The 21362-nt window shown below is 34.8% G+C and overlaps 1 protein-coding gene across 6 annotated transcripts in view; it reads left to right on the top strand.

The window, feature by feature from the left end:
- The window catches only part of LOC138700304 (solute carrier family 12 member 8), a 94819-nt gene that overhangs the window by 60095 nt on the left and 13362 nt on the right, over positions 1–21362 (top strand). For 3 of the 6 annotated variants that reach the window (XM_069826835.1, XM_069826831.1, XM_069826832.1), the window contains exon 13: positions 4528–10351. The exons of 2 other annotated variants lie outside the window; for them this stretch is intronic. The gene's annotated coding sequence lies outside the window, so the exon portion shown is untranslated. Of the gene's footprint in view, positions 1–4527; positions 10352–21362 lie in introns of those variants that run through there. One more of the 6 variants, XM_069826836.1, reaches the window with a different exon arrangement.

Raw genomic sequence — 21362 nt, forward strand, 5'->3', positions numbered from 1 at the left:
CGAATTCTTGTTTTGTAGTACACTGCTTTTTGTAGTTGACTCCATACAATATAGTCCATAGGATTAAGTTATGGTTTGAAACTCTAGCAGAAACCATCAGAGAATCTGAGAAATGCGATCTTTCACGCAATAATCTCTCAGGAGGGATATCATGTCCGTATCTTGCTAATCAATCGTTGTACACTTGAAACAGACTCGCTGAGCGTAGTTCCTTAAAATTTGACGGGCAAATAAATTATCATATTGGGTGCAAATGTTTAATTAAAATCTTGATTTCATTCGTTAAGCGACCCATTTTTCACAAAATGAGAACTCAAAACGGAAGAAAAATGATGATAGCACAACAAACGGCTTGGCCTGCTGAACTCGCAAGACCATAATGCTTAGTTCCGTATAAACAATCGATTTTGCGCTGTGTTACAAAAAATAAAAAAAACAATGTTTAATAAATGGTAAAAAATTAAATATTGCAGTACTTTTCTGGTTTATAAGGACTATGAAATTTGTCTATGAAATAAACCTTCAAGTGAAATCATTAGCTATTGGAAAATAACCATTTAAATTTTGTGCCTTTTTTTTTTTTTTTTGCCCACCGTGTATATCCAGTAAGGTACTATTTTTTTATATGAGATTTGAAGCTTTAATTGCAGTTAGATTGTGGTATATATATTTTTTTTAGCCATGGAGGTAACTACCGCTATATTTCTATCACATATTCATAATCTTTCCCTTTTTCCTCATTCTTCCATATTTTTCTCTTCATCTCCTTTTTTTTCCTATCTTTTTCTTCTGATTTTATTTTTCCTCGTTCTCTTCTCACTTCATTTTTTTCTGCTTTCCTCCTCTCCACCTCCTACTCAACCTAATAGTTGTTCCATCTTCATTCTAATTATGTCCTTAAAAATTTAGTAGGTACTGGTAACTTAGTATTATGCCGGTATCTCTGCACCATGAGCATATGTAGATTATATATTATTTTAATGTACTGAAGTACATATGATATTTCCATGCAGATATTCTGCGTCATCATACGATGAAAGAGTAATGGAATGGAGAAAAATTCTCTCCGGTGCCGGGATTTGAACCCGGGTTTTCAGCTCTATGTGCTGATGCTTTATCCACTAAACCACACCGGATTCCACCCTGGCGTCGGATCCCGGCCAACTAATCACTCATAACGAGTGCACCTCAGCACATGTGTGGACTTCGGTCCTACATTCATAGACATCTATGACGTAGTGCAGAGGGCGGCCACTAGAGGGAACCCAAGAGTTGGAACTTAATCTGAGACGATTCTGTCCGACGCCGGGGTGGAATCCGGTGTGGCTTAGTGGATAAAGCATCTGCACGTAGAGCTTAAAACCCGGGATCAAATCCCGGCGCCGGAGAGAATTTTTCTCCCTTCCATTATTCTTTCATTGTATATGTAGATTAGCTCATTGGTGGGCTTGCTTTCTCTCTGCCTCTGATTGACTGAAAATATTCTCTCATGATTTTCCTGTAATTGATGTTTCGGGAGAATGTTATTTTTTAATAGTACATTAGTACTTTTCTATGGTCACCCAATGGATGGCCATTGTCTCGTTTCATTTTGCTCTTCCAAAGCATCATAATGTTAAAAACTTGTAAACTTTTGTCACTCTCATTGCTTATTTACAAACGTAAACATTAATGGTATTCAGTAACTTCATATCTTCACTTAAAAGATCAATCTTTTTTTTTTATTATTATTATTTTTAATTTTATGAGTATATAGTGGTTTTGGTTCTGCTAGTTGATAATGTCTGTAGAGTGGACAGTCTGTTTCTGTGAAATATCCTGGTAAAATTTGGTTGATATTGGTATTGTCACTGTGCATTGTACTTGTATAAAAATTGTCAACTACACAGAATTGGTTAATACTTACGGAAAGCACAAATAATTATAATATGCATGACATCTACGTTATTAAATAACGCAACGAGATAATATAATTGACACATTGTTTTAATTGTAACTGTATTTACACTCAATGGAATATTTAATATTTCTTTATGCAGTAACGAATTTTGAGATTTTTTTTAACGTGTTCAGCATTATAATTTGAACATTTTATTTATAATATTATGAATTTTATTTTAACTTTATACTAAACGATTACCATATTTTCAGAGTATTTATTGTTCCACAATAATTATTTTGTATCCTAACAGTAACTTATTAAACATACATATCAGATTATAACTAAAATGTGTCTCATATTTTCAGCAATATGGATTTATTAATAATACTGCAGGGAGAATATGTATATATAACATATGCAATTGGATAAACCGTACTTTTAAATGTTTAATTTATATTTTCTGTTAATAAGTACCGTATTTAGTGTAAGATGCATTTTTAATTATGAAGATGAAGTTTATTTTGATCATTCTATAAGCTTATGTATGGTTAGACCTATGTGGAAAGCACAAAAACCCAAAAATTTTGTATAAAAAAATAAGATTTCTTGCTTTTGTGATGATTCAGTTTTGGTGAAGTATTTGGATTTTGTAACTTGTGTTGAAAGTTAATCTCTCCAGTATCATGGAACAGCTTATTGGTTCTGTATTCAGAATTGTGTGCCTGCAAACAACTGGATCAAAGGAATAGGCCTAGTTTTTTTCTCTCTGTAATCGTGGGTGCTGAATTGATCAAGCATCTTCCTCTGTAAGTAATATACCGAAGCTAAATCACTTTGCGATCTTGCATATTGTCCATTGTACTTCACATGGAAGTTGATGTTAGAATGTAGCCAAAATGTTGGAGAGATTATATTTCTGTACAGTTTGTAAAAGTCTAAAACTTCATTGCAGTTTTAAGAAGAACTTTTTTCTCATTAAAATATGTAGAAATTATAGGTAAATTAAAATCCAGGCTCCTCCGTCCTTTGCCAGAAACTACTCATTCTAGAGTCAGTGTATTTTATATTTCCCTTGGATTACAGAGTTTATGGACACTTTGAACTGATCTTGATAGTTGAAGCGTCAGCTGGAACAATGTTGTAAGTTACAAAATTTTCATTCGGCGTGTTTCCATGTAATAATGTTGTATGTCACGTTACTTTGCTATACTCTTTGGCTTGCAACTGTCCATCAATGCAGTACGTACGTGAAATTTGTCCACTCAAAAGTTTGCTACCCTCATAAGAACAACGTTGTACGTGTACACATTTTTGCAGCTCCTGTAAATTTTACCAAATATAACTTATAACGTTGTTTCAGCCGACGCTTCAGTTCATGTTAGAAGTTTAACAGTAACAGTAATAACTAAAAACAAAATTAGGAAAAGCAAAATGTAAAATGATAAAAATGTTACCCTTGTGATCATTTAGTTTGTATTTATCCCACTATGTTTTCAGAATGCACAAAATCACGAAATTATTTTTCTCTTGTTAGAAAATTGTGCAAGGAAAACAGATCAAATGTGCCTAATTAATTTATAAACAAATTTAACTCGTTTTACCAAACGTGTTTATTTACTTGTGTATTCGTAATATAACTGCAAATACCTACACAAATTTTACCAATTGTTAACCAGAACCTACAATATCCAAATTACTTTACTACAAATAATTGATTGTGTGTTTGGTTGGTTGATTGAATGATTATTTGGTTGATTGATTAGCGACTAATGGTAAACAAAATTTACAACATCGAAATTTCTTGACTGAACATAATTCTTTACTCTACTATTAATTTTTTGGTCCTACAGAATTTTCTGTTATGGTTATTATTTATTAATAATGGAGAAAAATTCGCCCTGGCGCTGGGGATCGAATCCAGGAGAAAAACCAAAGGATAAAGATTCGATCACGTGCTGTAGATTGAGCGTTGGCATAGCTCAGTGGTAGAGCACCAGTGCATAGAACTGGGGTTGCTGGGTTTGATCCCCATTGTCAGAGTGAATTTTTCTCCGTTACTAACAAATAATTCTTTACGTTTGTTCCAGTGGATTAAATTATGAAATTGTATTTTGTGTCTTATTTTATGTTTTTGTACAGAAAATAATTAAAAACATTTTAAACATATAATTTTAATGTCATATACCAAAGAAAGCATGTTCCTGGATTCTGATAACTGTATGTCATGAATTTTGATCATTCCTAATATTATTTTTTGAGTGATATACACTATTCTTATTTTAATTATGTAAATATAGCCGTTAAGTCTTGTGTACCAGTATGTTTTATTTTGTCTGTGGTCAAAATAGCATATATTGTTCACGCAACTTAAAATACCAGCAGAAAGAAATTGCGAGATACTTGCTACTTTTCCTACTTCAAGATCAGTAATATATATGATGGTATACAGACGTGGACAAATTATTAGACTAAAACTTTTTCTTGGAAACATAATATAATTCGTCATATCAACTATCAGTATAATTCACAGAGTCTCTATTGTTGTAAATATGATTGTTTACATCTTCTGGTATATTTTTCCAATGGTTAAGTATATTTTTTTCTGGCTATGTTGGTACTACTGTTGTTTTAATTATATGCTGCAGAAGATATTCTCCCATGGCCTGCAAGAAGACCGGACATGAACGAAATTGAAAATCTGTGATCTATACTGAAGAAGAAAGTGAAAAAAAAAGAGGCTTACAACAAAACATAGACTCATTTAAGCACTGTCTCATATCTGGCCAAATGATGCTAATATTCAAAGAAAGTGTCAAACTTTGGTTTCCAGCATCCCTGACAAAACCAAAGTGTTAATAAAGAATAAAGGAATGTTCACAAAATATTAGTAACCTCAACACTCAATTTTCTGTTCATTATATCTGTGAAAAATGCATTTTTGTTCATTATTTCTGCCGATAAATACAGCTTCGTTGCACATATAATTAATTTAGTCTAATGATTTTTCCATGTCTGTACATTGCTAAATAAAATTTTTGGAATTATTACTTTTAAGTTTTCGAAGTACAGTAATTTTTGGAACCCTGTTTTCCGACTGGTAAGATTTGAAGATAATTTCAGTCAGTTGGACTAGAATAAGATTCAAATTATTTTATTCTAAAGCTGACCGAGGATTTGGTTTGAAGTTATAAAAATCATGTTGAAACCACATGCCCAATAGTATTGATCATAAGATTTATGATGTGAGAACAACTGAGCAAAACTGTGGCATAACCCAGTCATGATGAAAGCTGAAAGGATTAATTTCGCATATTCTGAAGTAAGTTTTCCTCTTCCCCTCCCCTGCCAATCCTTTCTGATAGCTTTGTGTGCACATTGGTTGTCTTTTCTCCGTGTTTTGTGTTAATTCTTCTTCTTCTATGGTACAACAGCCTTCTTAGGCCAAGACCGCCTCAATGATTCTCCTCCATCTGTTTCTGTCCCGCGCTTCATTTTTCCAGCGGCTTACTGCGATTGACTTCAAATCTTTTTCAACATCGTCGAGCCATCTTGTTGCTGGTCGTCCCACTTTTCTTACTGTGTAGAATGGGTCGGTAAGGGTGACTTTTTTACATGGGCTATCATCATCCATCCTATATAGATGGCCTAGCCATCTTAGTCTGTTGGCCTTGATCACTTTAATTATATTCGCATCATTATACAAACTGTATAATTCAGTGTTATATCTGATACGCCAGGTACCCTCTTCATTTACGGGGCCATAAACTTTTCTTAACACTTTCTTTTCGAATACCATTAACCTTTCTATATTTTCTTTACTCAAGGTCCAACTCTCTGATCCATATAATAGGACTGGTCTAATCAATGTTTTATATAGCCTACATTTTGTTTTTATGCTAAGAAAGCGGGACTGGAGTTGCTTCTTTAATCCATAATAACATTTGTTTGCCATCTTAATTCTTGAGTTTATGTCTACTGTTACACTATTATCATTTATTATGATAGTTCCCAGGTATTTAAATTGTGTCACATTGTTTTGTGTTAATATAATCGCAAATCTTTTTGAATGCACTTATTTTTGTTTTCTATTTATTTTCTTCGCGAAGAACAACCAGAATATAAAAAATGTTATTACCGGTTAACTTAATTCCAAGTTTTGTGTCGCATAGTAACAAATTCAAATATTTTAATGCTTGAGTAGAGAAATTGAAAGTAATGATAAGGTCTGTTCATAAAGAAAAATAGAATGAAAATGTGACAGAATTTCAAGATCTTACATTTTAAGTTGTTTTGATGTGACAGTGATTTCAATCATAATCAGAAATTTTGAAGTGAATATATACTTCACACATCAATATTTAATCAGGAATTATCTTAATTGTTAATGGTTTTATCGCATGTTTTTATTTCTGAGAGAATGAGATTATCGGAAATCAAGATAAAATACTTTCCTAATAAAAACAATATCCACTTCTCTTGTGTGACGTATCATTGCTTTTATAAAGAACTGTGGACTTTACACCAGGCCTGGGGGATTTATGCGTTAGCTTGAGCGATCTTCAGGTAGCAGTCTCTTATGAGGTTCATCCAGGAAGTAAGTTCCAATGGCCAATAAAGAAAACAAAAACATCAATAAGGAATAAATATTTATTGCACTATTTACAGAGATTCACTGGCTACTCCTCAACATAGTCACCACTGTTATTGAGACATTTATCGTACCGGTGCACCAATGTTTGTATGCCTGTGTCATAGGAGTCTGCCAACAACGTCTGGTGCCATGAAGTCACTGCCATCTGTACCTCAGCGTTGTGGAAACGTTTTCCTGTCAGAAAGCGCTCATGAGAGAGAAGAGATGAAAGTCACTTGGCGCGAGGTCAGGGCTGTAGGGTGGATGGTCGAAGATATCCCATCCAAACTGAAGCAACAGATGCCATGTGGCATTGGCAGTATGGGGTCGTGCAAAATCATTCCATGTCTCTCATTCTGGATCGCCTTCTTGAGATTTCGCAACGTCTGACAATACCACTTAGCATTAACCGTCTCCCCTCGCTGTAAAAACTGGCACATGAGGACACCACGTCGATCCCAGAAGACAGTGCACATAATTTTTTTGACAGATTGTCTGCTTGAATTTGGTCCTCACAGGTGAACCACTACGTATGTATGTATTTATTCACACTGCAAATGGGTATATACCCGGTGGCAGTGTTAACTAATTACACTCAATAATGACAATAATAAACACAACTAATAAAAAACAATAATAATAATAATAATAATAATAATAATAATAATAATAATAATAATAATAATAATAACAACAAGGAGCATCCTAAATTAAATGGAGCATGATCACTTAAAATAACATTTAAAGTAAATCTAATTTCTATCTTAACCCTAAGTTCGAACTAAGACCCTCGAGTGTGACAGGTTCATACCTGCACAAGTACCTTTTGGCACTACACTTATTTCGCTGTCAACTCACTCACTGTACTGATCCTATCCTGATTTCACTAACACTTCTTACCATTTCACTGTTCAAATACTTTGCACAGCCACTTCACTGACACCAACACACTTCACTTACACAATAGACTTCACTGACACTACACACTTCACTGACAACACACTTCTTCACTGATAGAACACTTCAAATAACAAGATATCAATTACACCCTTTAAATAGTGTGTATAATATACTACCGTCTATTAGTAAAGTCCTTAAGCCTATTTTTAAATACATTTTTGATTGTTGGTAAAGCCTTTAGTAAGTCTGCAGGTAAAGCATTCCAGTTCCTGATAGTATGATTGAGAAAAGAAAACTTTCCAGTGTCCGTCCTCTGTCTTCTTTCCCTCAATTTATATGAGTGGTCGTTCCTTGAAGAGTAATTTGGCGGCTGCAACCTATTTTTTATTTCTCTCCAGGCAGGCTCACCTCTGTATGTTTTGAATAGTGCGCATAATCAAATTCGCGTTCTCCGGTCCGTGAGTGTGCTGTGCTGCCATTGCATGGATTGTTGTTTTGTTTCTGGTACTTATCTTTTTTAGTTTGCATAATTCTTAGATGTGACTCTAATAATGAACATAGATTTGTGTCATTTTCCATAACACTTACTTCTTTTGCCATGACTGGGTTATTCGAACAGCTTTTCTCTTCCCATAAAATATAAATTGTCATGTTTTGCACCATCACGAAGAAAGTTGTTTATGGTAAATAGTAGATCATCTGAACTGTGTAGAATGCTTGAAATAAATAATATGAGAATAAAATTTAAAAAAGATAAAAAATAAATGTGTGCTTAAAATATCCATGACATTGCCCATGCTCAAATTGAAAATCGTAAGTTTTTCTCATTTCGTAATACATCAACCATTCTCGATTCATTGCAGGATGAAGGTGTCCCCAATTTTGATTTTGTAATATCTGATTACAGTTATGCGTGCATAGGGGCTATTCCATCTCAAATCGACCGAAATATAGAGAAAATTGACCTTGCAATTTTTAAATACAATGAAACTTTTTCTGTCCGTTGACAACTGTGATACAGTGCTTTGTGCAAAGTTTGAGGCATCAGAACTTCATAGTGTTTAAATTAAAAATATTGAAATTTATCGTATTTTCATAAAATTAGCAACTTTAAACTGTTGTAGCTCCGAAACCCTTTCATCCAATGATCAAAATCATGGTTTATTTTGATGCTGAGAAATTAAAGTTTATATTGACATGTAAACAGTTTTTCTTACTTTTTATGGAAATGAAGAAATTTAGACTTTTCTTCATTAAGACACCTTTGCCCACGAAAAAAATATTTTAAAAATATATGGTTAGATTATGCGTTGACAGTACAAATAAACACATATTTTTTACTGGTGCACCGTTGATAAGAAAGTATTGAAAATATCAAATAAAGAAAATAAATAGTATGCACGTGAAGTAACCAGCTGACTGTGAGGCGGGAGCTAGCAGAGACAAGCAAGGCCAGGAGACAAACACGTGATGTTTCGTCTAGTAGCACATAGCTGGGCTAGCTTTATCACAAGTTTTCATAAACACAGGAGTAAAATGACGCCCAACGTTCGCTTATCTTCAGCTCTCGGCCAGTGGGTGCTGTACTGCGCCATTCAAGTCTAGGCGTGTGAATATAATTTATTTAATACCCTCGAAACTTATTGCCATACCACTAAGCAAACAATGCCGAATCCCTCTTAATAATGCAAGGTTTTTTCTCAATATTTTTTACATTTTTACAAATTGGCAAATAGCCTAAAAGTAAGTAAAATCAGATTATCTGTCTCTCTGTATACAATAGAAATAAGGTTTACTTCTTAACATAACCTACCAAATGCACTGTCCTCAGCACCTTGTATAAATAGCGAAAAAATTAGAGTATTAAAACATGCTAGGTTTTTTACTGATCGATTTCATATGGAATAGCCCATAGTGTTTATTATTATTAAAATACAAAATTTACACAAAATATGAGCCATAATACCAGTACCAACAACAAAATGCAGAAAATATTTAAAATTGAGTTTATATTTTACACACTTCGTACAGCCTAATGGACATTAGTATTGTACTGGAAATAGAGAATAATTTTGTATTCTGTTTGATATACTTTTAACCATCCTCTCCACTTTAGATACCGGTACATAGTGTTAACTTCTCCCCCACTCCCTCTGTATTGCGAGAGGAAATTCTTCTGTAAATAAATATCTTCTGTTTAGTTTTAATTATCTTTGAAACAGAAGTCATATCTAACATTTGATTTATATTTATATAGTGAAATGAGAAATTATTTGATAAGATGTGTATACGAATTAACACTAAAATGTTCAGTTGAAGAAGCATTATTCTCACATATCATTGCTTTTACTTTTGAATCATGTAATCACACAATGCATAAAAGGTAAATAAAAGAGTCGAAAATAGTGACATATTTTGCATTAAACTCGTATTCATCTTGTGTTATGGATGCATCTTTCACACATACAGATATGGTAACAAATATTTTGACGTCAATTCTACTAATATCGAGAATGAATTAATTTTTGTAAGTGATTCTTCACACAAAGTGGTTATTTTTAAATTAAATTTATTATGTTGTGATTCACTCCGTGTAGTGAGTGAGAAAAATGAGACCTTAATATAACTGATTATATAATAATAGTGATGTCTAATAATACTATATACCTGTAAAATCAATCAACATTATGCACTTATGTCAGTGTGACAGAAAACGTACCTTAAATGTATAGCTAATGTATATTTTATATTATTCATTTATAGGGATACCAACTGATATTGGTGAAAATAATATATATATGACATGTAATTATATTTGTAAGATTATATTGTGTATCTAGTATGAATGTTATTTTAAAGGAAAAAAAAATTGTAATGGTAATTTATTTTTGGAAAATGTATGTCTGTGTTTGTGAGTAAAGTGTATGTTGTGATTTGTACATGGGGTATATTCTACAAGACCTGATTTACTGGCATTACCTAATTCCTGGTTTTATTTGATTCACATACAATTTTTCACTCACTAGATTTCTGATTACAAATTTATTTTGTTTATACTACAAATGGATACTTTAAAGTAGAAAGGTGCAAAGTGCCAAAATCATAGAAAACGAAATTATTACGCAGATAAGTGCAATGTGCCTAGGAGGATGATGTATGAAAGAGACTACATCCAGTTGTGTTTCATAAGTGAGATATTTAGATGTTATGTTGCCAGGACCATGCAGTTTCAGACGTAAGTGCCCTCTTGAGCTGCATCATAGAAGGACAGTGTGTGCACAAAATATTATGAAGACTGACACCAGTCTTTCACAGTTGCCTGATAGTTATGCTTGTTCCCTTGCAATGTATCTTCGACAGGTCATGTTTGTGGCCACACTTACACACAGAGAAATGTTTTACAGGCGTCAGCTTTTGCGTTATAACTTTGGAGTTTGTGTATGTGATACAATGTAGTGTTATATGTGTATGGGGGATGAAAGCATCGCGAGTGGAGGTGCCAATGAGATTGTCTCGTGTCTGCTAAAACTGAGCAATATGGACAGAACAAACAAGAAGTATCTGATAATCTGGAGCGACAACTGTGCAGCTCAAAACAAAACCATGTAATGGCTTTCATGTATCTCTTTTTAGTTGCCATTGGTTTATTTGAGCACACAAAACAACGTTTCCTTCTCAGTGGCCACAGTTTCTTACAATGCGATTCTGATTTCGCTTTGATTGAAAGTGACAAAAGCCTTCATTCCTAGAGACCTGTTTGAAATCGTACAAAACTTTCAAGTTATAAAACCATTTCAAACATTTTCAGTGCTAGAGTCAGATTTCCTTAATATCCAAGATGTTGCTGATCAACTAATTTCCATCAAGAACTTGAATATTTCTAAGGCATGTTGCATTCAGTATGATGTTAGTAAAGCAGGTAGTGTTCCTGTGAAACAGTCCTATGATAATGAAGCAGTGCATACCATTAAAATGCTTAAAAAGGAAAAAGAAAAAAAAAAGGTGAAAGATGTGCAGTCAGTGTTGTTTCAAGTTAAAATACAAGGGAAATTACTGAAGAAAAGAAGAGGGATCTACTAGCAATGATTCCCTACCTTCCAAATGAGGAACATAGGCAGTTCTACAGGCAGATCTGTGAATAAAAGTTGCTCCAGAATAGGAAAAAATACGTATTGGACTTTGCACCATTCTACTGCAACTGTACCCATTACTTAGCCCTTTTCACAATTTGTGTTATATAATTAAATCTGGAGAAATAATGTCTTTACATACCACTATTATTAATGAGTAAACACTGTACTATTGTTTTCTATCAGTAAAAAAAACATGACACAAATATGTGTACAATTATTCTTATAGCTACATTTGTTTATCTTATCTCCAATGTTTCATCTTGGCACTTTGCACCCTTCTACTTTAAAGTATCCAAATAATAATTAAATTTTGCCTTACAGCCCAAATGGTAAAAGTTCCTGCTCAAAACCTTAACAAAATGTTGTAGGTTCATAATAATATTAGCATTAGTCAATAAATTCATTGTCTGTTGAAAATGTTATGGTCCAATTCAAAAAGTAAATTTGTGTTCCAGGGTAGCCGGTAGGGAACTCCGTAACTATAATGATGTAACTTCATTAGTCATTACAATCAAAATAAAAATAATATAACACTGGTATATTTAGTTAATCAGTTTATTTTGTGTCTTCATATTATTATTATCTTAATGTGTTTCCAACTTTAATGATTGGTTAGACCCCAACCTTTTGAGTGTAATGGACCCCTTGATGCTCATGTCTCATTTTGACAGACCTCCAAAATGTTTTATAATATACTGTAATTTAGGCAGGTAATCATGTTCTACTCAGTAAACATTAGCATAATATACTTAGTGAATTAAACATCCTTAATAAATTTACAGCAATATTAAATTTCAGTTTAGCTTTTGAATATAATATGAAATACAAAGTTATTTTACATTATATCATGTCTTTCAGTTGGTAGAAAAATGCAAGAGTTCAGTCAAGTCATATATTTAGCATTCATTGATTTCGCAAAGGCATTCGACACTGTAGAACAGTGGTTGCCAAACACCATGAAATTGTGATGTAATAGAAATGCAACCCGCACACCACTATCGCAGGAGAGAGGTATCTCCTCAGGTAATGCAGTGAATAACAGTGCAGAGACTGACTGTGTGACCAAAAAACAAAAGCAATATAATATTCTTCTACTTATTAACTATACACACTTCTTTCCATGTTAATTTTTTATCCTCCTATTCATTATTTTTGTATTTTTAATGAAATAAAATATATTTTGTTATTTACCATAAAAAGAACGTGTACTTTACATCAGCAGATATTTGAAATTAGAAGAACATACCAGGCTGGTCACGAAGTTGTAAATTGCACTACATTGACTACATACTTTAAAAAAAAAACGTCGAAGTATTTTACTCCGATTAAGACATAGAGGCCGATACTTTTTATTGTTTATTTATTAATGAAATATTCAAATTACAGTACATACGTCGAAAAAAAGTGGAAGTATTTTACACCGATTAAGACATAGAAGCTAATATTTTTTATTGTTTATTTATAAATGAAAACATCGAAGTATTTTACCCTGATTAAGACATAGAAGCCGATACTTTTTATTGTTCGTTTATTAATGAAATATTCAATTTACAGGCAAGGGCGTGGTAGTCTTCATAACAAGAAGAATAATAACGTACATTGTTCTTTTATACTTCATTTAAAATTTTACAACAAATTAAGTATCTCATATTTTTGTCATCTGCACAAAATAAATACTTTTCTTCCCATGCTCCTTAAAATTTAGTTTTTACTTACTATCTGTTTTGGAAAAGACATCGAAACATATTATCCTACACACTTGTAACATTACATGTGTATGTCCGCTGCTGATAAATGTATTTACTTATATCGAAGTGATGGCTGTAAACAGAGGGTGGGGGTATGATGCCATGGTTACGCTTGAGTGGAGGCAGGGGCATGTGTCACGACACAGCTTTTGGCGATCACTGCTGTAGAACATGTCCCATTAATAGCAGCTCTACAGAACCAAGAAACAGAAGACAAATACCTCAGGATCTTAGCAAAATTATACTTAAGTGCCACAGCGAGAATACAACTAGACAAACAGGGGAAGAAATTCAAGCTACAAAGAAGAGTAAGGCAAACCCAATATCCCCCAAACTCTTCATATGGCTACTAGAAGATATATTTTGGAAGATCACAGGAGACTACGGAATATTTATAGATGGGACAAAATTATCGCACTTGAGGTTTGCAGACGACATAGTACTCATAGCCACAACACATGATGAATTGAAGACACATATTACTTACTTACTTACTTACTTACAAATGGCTTTTAAGGAACCCGAAGGTTCATTGCCGCCCTCACATAAGCCCGCCATCGGTCCCTATCCTGTGCAAGATTAATCCAGTCTCTATCATCATACCCAACCTCCCTCAAATCCATTTTAATATTGTCCTCCCATCTACGTCTCGGCCTCCCTAAAGGTCTTTAGACACATATTACAGAGCTAAAAAAACCTGAGCTCAAAAGTAGGCCTAAAAATGAACCCAACAAAGACTGAGTTGATGACAAATACCAGAGATTTAGATAACTAACCTCTGGAATACATTCAAGAAATTGCATACTTGAGTCAAACCATTTTAAAAATCAATCAAACAAGTCGACCTGGTTGGCGAGTTGGTATAGCGCTGGCCTTCTATGCCCAAGGTTGCGGGTTCGGTCCCGGGCCAGGTCGATGGCATTTAAGTGTGCTTAAATGCGACAGGCTCATGTCAGTAGATTTACTGGCATGTAAAAGAACTCCTGTGGGACAAAATTCCGGCACATCCGGCGACGCCAATATAACCTCTGCAGTTGCGAGCGTCGTTAAATAAAACATAACAACAACAATCAATCAATCAATCTTTAAATGAATTGGTAAATTGTCTTAAACCTCTATGATGCCTATTCTTTAAAGGTACTTTTTTATTATGTCCGTTATTCCGAATGAAACAAACCAAATTAATCTAAGGCAGACGTCTCAATAGGGCCTCCTCGGAGCACTTCCTTCTCTCTCTATTTTTTTATGTAAAAGTGGAAAAGATGCGTGAGCAGTTTGTGTATCTCCGGATGACGTCATTGACCGCAAATGTATGAAGAAATGAAAGCTTTTATAGGAAAGTGAAATTGTGGGAGTCGCAAGTTTCAGTGAGTAACTGTTATAATAATAATAATAATAATAATAATAATAATAATAATAATCCGTGGCGCTACAGCCCGTGAAGGGCCTAGACCGACCAGCCGGATGCTGGCCTCACGCCCACTTGCCGAAACAGAGGTGGACGATCATCCAACCAGAATGGAGGTATCGTGTGGTTAGCACGACGATCCCCCCAGCCGTAGAGTAACTGTTACCACTTTATTAATCTGAAATTGTTACCTAATTTGAATCAAGACCAGTGTAACAAATATAATGAAGTGCTGAAGGACTTTAGAAAATAATTTGAGATCAGATTTAAGATTGTGAATTTCTAAGATGTTTTGGTTATTTTTAATTATTGAAAACATCACGAACTATATTATTTAACTATTATTGTAATTAATATATTAATATTGACGTATCATAAAAATGCGTAGTTTAACAACCAACAAGTTTAATTGTAATTTTGTTATTATCTAATTGAATTTTATTTCATTAAATATAGTGTAAACTTAAAAAAAAGAGAGATACCAAAAACCATTTACTAGAAATGAAGTATTGTTGTTGTTTAGTCAACTGTCCGAAGACAGGTCTGAACCTCACAAGTGATACCAACAAGGCACCACTTAAAGACAACCAGGCCAGGAGATAATGGGGTAAGGTGGCCAGTTTCTTGTGCTTAAATAATTACGTAACATGTATGGTTCTTCATGCTTCAGATGTCTTATTTTTACTCATTGATATATCATTAGAAAATAAATTTATTACTACTACTACTATTATTATTATTATTATTATTATTATTATTATTATTATTATTATTATTATTATTATTATTGCAAACTACTTAAGAAATTTTATTCCTTCCGAAAATAACCGTCTACTGTGACAGTACAACTCAAAAGTGCAGCTTTGTGGAATTTCTCCCGCGACAGTTGCAACTTAGCTCGCTCATGCGTGTGACATAAAGCAGCGATCGGCTATCTTCGGGTATTGCGCTTATCTCTTCAGCTGACTACGCTATCTACATTTGCTCTCTGTAACAACTTTCATGCGTTGGCCTTGAGACACCTGATCTAAGGAATTGGAAATAACTTACCAATTAAGAAATAATATCGGAACTATAAGAAGAACAATAATGACTCAATAAAACACTATCCATTGATAAACGCGACTATATGACACTTTAACAGATTGACTCACATGTTTAACATAACATTGTCGTACGAAGACATTCACATGGACGCTAATACACACCCGTGATTTCATCTGCGAAACCATTAAATACCTCTCACATAACTGTACTGATGTTTGGGCTGCCTAAACAAAAATGAACGGCTTAAATTAGACACTCTGTATAGTAAAGTGTGTATAAAGTTATAACGTAAGATCGACGGGCCAGTTCAAGAGGAGAACAACTAGAGTTGCCAACCCTCCAGTATTTCCTGGGATCTCCCGTATTTGCCCCTAATTTTTAACAGTTTCCCGGTTCCCGTATTTTCCTTCTCTTCGAGCATTTTTCAAGTTATTTGGCTGTATTATTACGAGGTAAGTAGGTAAACAAAAAACAGGATATTTACTTTAAATGACGACGCACAAAGATTTAAACTAAATTTGATAATGCAAAGTAAGTACAAAAGTTAAAAGATTAATCCAGTGGTAGACGCCGTTCTACAGTGATAGCAGCAATCCCGCCTACTTCACCAGCTCGTACTCTGGATTGTGTCAAACTCTCCTTTCTATTGCTCAGTGGTGGCTCGTATAAGTTATATAATAGTACAAACTCAATGCTATCCTTAATAAAAAACAACCGTTTTCTCGTTTCGTTATTTTATCATTTTCCTTTTTCACACGTTCCCGTTTCCTCGCTTTATCGTTTTCTCGCTTTTTCTTTTTCTTGTTTTCTGCTATTGTCCCTTTTATCGGTTTATGGTTTTCTCGTTTTATCATTTCCTCGATTTCTTGATTTCTGGTTTTGTCGTTCTATCGCTTTCCCACTTTATCGTTTTCTCGCTTTTTCTTTTTCTTGTTTTCTGCTATTTTCCCTTTTATCCGTTTATGGTTTTCTCGTTTTATCATTTCCTCGTTTTCGTGATTTCTGGTTTTCTCGTTCTATCGCTTTCCCACTTTATCGTTTTTCTCTTTTCTCGTTCACTTATTCAATTTATTTCTTCTAATTTAAATTAAGTTTATTGAAGTTATTTTAACATAATTTAAGACTATTTCATTCACTTCAGTTAAATTTAAGTTCATTTTATTTTATTTCCTTGTATAATTTTAATCCGTGGCGCTACAGCCCTTTAAGGGCCCAGACTGACTAGCCGGCTGCTGGCCTCACGTCCATATGTTGAAACAGAGGTGGACGACCGTCCAACCAGAATGGAGGTGTCGTGTGGTTAGCACGATGATCCCCCAGCGGTTATAGCCGGCTTCCGTAACCGAATTTCGCTACTCATCGCAGCTATCTCCGAATCTCTCTGGACGTCACGCTCCAGCGAAATAGGAACAAAACTGCTGAAAGGTTCAATGGCTATCATGGCGGCTATACAAGTTGTTGTATGTGCTACGTTAGCAAAATTTTGCGAAATTTCCATACTGTAATCTCGTTCAAAGAAAAAGAGCGTAAACAATATATATATTTTCATAAAATGTTCTAGTTGTTTGACATACAAAATATGTAAATTCTTCTCTGTGTTAATATATTATGTGATTTCATTGTAGCTCTAACCTTAAAACAGTTTCTAGTTTATTTCTCTGCTAGACTAGACTGAATTTCAGAAAGTGGTCGGCTGCTACATGCGCCGTAGCATTTCTGGCATGTGACGTCACAAAGTTGTACAATAGAACCAATCAGAATCAGTCTGTAACAAGTACTTCCAGAGTTCGTTTGTTCACGTGTGAGTGTTGCAATACATTGAATAAGTAAAACTAACATTTACCATGTGTGTAAGATAAATAAATGGAAGAAGAGACTGTAAAAAGACAAGTATTGCACAGGCAGGCGCGGAAAATAGTGTTTAAGGTGTATAATTATTATAAAAACGTTGACGAACAGAACGCTGCCGGCCATCTTGATGCTGACTGCAACGTTGCCAACGCGCAAGAAACGACTGCAGAAACATGTGGTGTGGGATTGAGAACCGTGCAAAGAATATTGTTGGTGAAGGAAAGAGGGTTTGTTTGGTGTCATGCTTACAGTAATCAACGGCTAAGGTCATTATTGTCTTTTGATAATTTAAATTCTCTCCTGCGCTATTTGCATCGCACGTGCTCGTGAAGTACGATGTGGCAATGTTGTACGCTGCCTTGCCCTCTCTGTCTGTCTCTCTCGACGCAAACGCTAGCAGACTACCGCCTTCCGAATTGCCGTCGACTCTAGCCACACCCATGCGCTTCGCTGCACTTGCTGCTAAGAAATATTCGTTTTTCTCAGAATGGCTCAGTAACACATGGTATGAAAGGGATTGGGAATTTTTTAATAACAGCTTATAATCAAGTCTCCTTCATTCTCATCTCTTCATACATTTAGCTGCTTAATAACTTTAGAACAAATCTTGTGAAGTTTTATTTAGATGTAAGGACAGGTAATTTTTATTACAAAAATGATTCAACATCCACATTACATATAGGTAAATCAAGTTATGTTTTAAAAAATACATGACAGTTCTTACCAGGGGCGGACGCAGGATTTTTTTTCGGGGGAGGATTTGAGGAGATAGTAAAAATGGAGTAATGAGAAATAAGTTTATATACTCACAATTTGTTTCCGAGTCACAAACATTTACAAGTTGGCCTGAGTAGCGTAGTCGGTATAGCCTTCTGTGCTCGAAGTTGCGGGTTCTACTCCCACCCAGCTCGATGGCATTTAAGTGTGTTTAAATGCGACAGGCCTCATATCAGTCGATTTACTGGCATGTAAAATAAGTCCTGAGGGAAAAAATTCCGGCACACCGACGACGCTGATATAACCTCGGCAAATGCGAGCGTTGTTAAATAAACCATGTTTTTTTTTTAATTTTAACATTTACAATGACTGCAATACAAAAACAATGACAGAATGACATTTACAGAAGAAGGCGACGAGGCTTCTTAGACATTTCATCCAGTACTTCATGAGCTTTTACTTCTACATTTTTATGTATATACATCAAGGCCAGTCCATTTAATCTGTCTGCTCCCATCGTGCTCCTCAAGTAAGTCTTCAAATACCGCAAAGTTGAGAACGACCGTTCTGGTGTTGCTGTAGTTAAGACAACGTGCAGAAAAGTTTCAGCGCCTTGCGAGTGCAGGGAAAAATAATTTCATTGCACCTGTTCAAAGATGATATAAAATCAGTAGGTATTAGGTAAGATTTTTCTGATCAAGGAAATTTCTTCTCCACATCTTCAATTCATTGAAGAAAGACTCTGGTGATGCATCGACATCATTGGGCCACTGATTTACTATAGCCTGCACAGCAGTTTCTAAATCTTCACCTGATGCTCGCACTATGTTTTTAGGCAGAAAAGTTTGTATGGACTTTAGGATTCCCTTATGATTTAAAAACCTGTCCTTGAGCTGACTAATGAAATAGTCTAAGAAGAGAAGGAAAATTAAAAGCCTAAAATACTCTTCATGACTCTCTGTCTTGAAGTAAGAACGCTGTGTTTGTCTTCCTGCAGTTCTTGGAATTTAACATTTTAGCAAAGAGAATTTACGTGGAAAACTCTCTAATTCCTATGTACATTCACAAATTAAAATTCATATTATTTTTGTTTCTTGTTTCGTATTTTTCTCAAAATTTCGGGAGGGGATATATCCCCTTAATCCCCCCCCCCTTGCATCCGCCCTTGGTTCTTACTACACCAATTACCGACAGAAAGTGTTCATAATAATTATTACATTCTTCACATAATATTCAAATTAATCACAGTTGCTCGGTAACAGTAGATGTGTGGCTGTACGGAAGGTGAAAGTGCTAAAATTACAGGCGTTATGTTCGTCCATGTTGAATATTTCGTACACTACTTTTAACACTTGAATATAAATAATTGATTAAATGGCTATCTTACAAAAGTTGACAACAAACACACCTTCAAAATATACAGAAAACCAACCACCACCACCACACACATACACAACACATCTAATCACCCCACACAACACAAACATGCTGCATTCAGGACAATGATACACAGATTACTCAATATACCCATGAGCCAACAACACTACAATGAAGAAGTGAACACAATCAAATACATAGCACAAGAAAACGGTTACAACCCAAACATAATAGACAACATCATAAGGAAGACAAAACAAAAACTCAACAAACACAATAACACAACACAAACACAAGAAATACATCACACTAACATACGAAAACAAAAACACACACAAGATCGCATCCTCATTCAGAAAACAGAAATACAACATAGCACACAGAACAGAAAACACTACAAAGACATCTCAATAACAAACAAATAAATACAATCACACAGGCGTATACAAACTCACATGCAATAGTTTAGACAGTTTCTACATTGGATAGACAGGCAGATCATTCCAAACTCGATACGAAAAACACATTAAAGCAATAACCAGAGGACACAATACATCTACATATGCCGAACACATAACTAATGCTAACCACACATACAATAACATAAATACAGACATGGAAATCCTACACATACAACCCAAAAACCAAAAACTCAACACACTAGAACAATATGAAATATACAGACACACTAAAACACACCCTGATCAAATTCTCAACACACAGATCAATTTCAGAACACACACTATTTGACACCACATTTCAACATTTTTCAACAATCGAACGCACCCACACAACAGGCAGCGAAGTTTGAGATGACGCTGAGATCTAGTAGGCTCTGAGGATGGTGTGAAGAAGCACCGAAACAGCTGTAAGCCGCACATGTTTACACAATTAACACGAGTAAGATCGTCATTTAATCAATCATTATGTTCGGTTCAAGTTTGTCGAGTATGGCGAAATTCGATATTCGCCGATGTTCGCTGTGCAGAAGAAGGCCTGTCGTGTTTATTCCACCTTGTTAGAAAAATATTCACTGTTCCACACTCTCACTCCTTCATGTTTTAACCGTTTAAGGATTTGCGGACAGATCTTACGATTAGTTTTACATAGACTATAAATTAAGACGAAATTTGTAATGTCTTAGTTGCTGCTCTCATGTTCGAACATTGCAGGACACTATTTTAAACTGCCTCAGGATTATAGCACAGATCTTGAGATAAGTTTTGCATACTTACTGGCTTTTAAGGTACCCGGAGGTTCATTGCCGCCCTCACATAAGCCCGCCATTGGTCCCTATCCTGAGCAGATTAATCCATTCTCTATCATCATATCCCACCTCCCTCAAATCCATTTTAATATTATCCTCCATCTACGTCTCGGCCTCCCTAAAGATCTTTTTCCCTCCGGCCTCTCAACTAACACTCTATATGCATTTCTGGATTCGCCCATAGCCTACGTGTTACATGCCCTGCCCATCTCAAACGTCTGGATTTAATGTTCCTAATTATGTCAGGTGAAGAATACAATGCGTGCAGTTCTGTGTTGTGTAACTTTGTCCATCCTCCTGTAACTTCATCCCTCTTAGCCCCAAATATTTTCCTAATCACCTTATTTTCAAACACCCGTAAGGTATGTTTCTCTCTCAAAGTGAGAGTCCAAGTTTCACAAC

This window comes from Periplaneta americana, chromosome 5 (assembly GCF_040183065.1).
Source record: "Periplaneta americana isolate PAMFEO1 chromosome 5, P.americana_PAMFEO1_priV1, whole genome shotgun sequence".
Lineage (NCBI taxonomy): Eukaryota > Metazoa > Arthropoda > Insecta > Blattodea > Blattidae > Periplaneta > Periplaneta americana.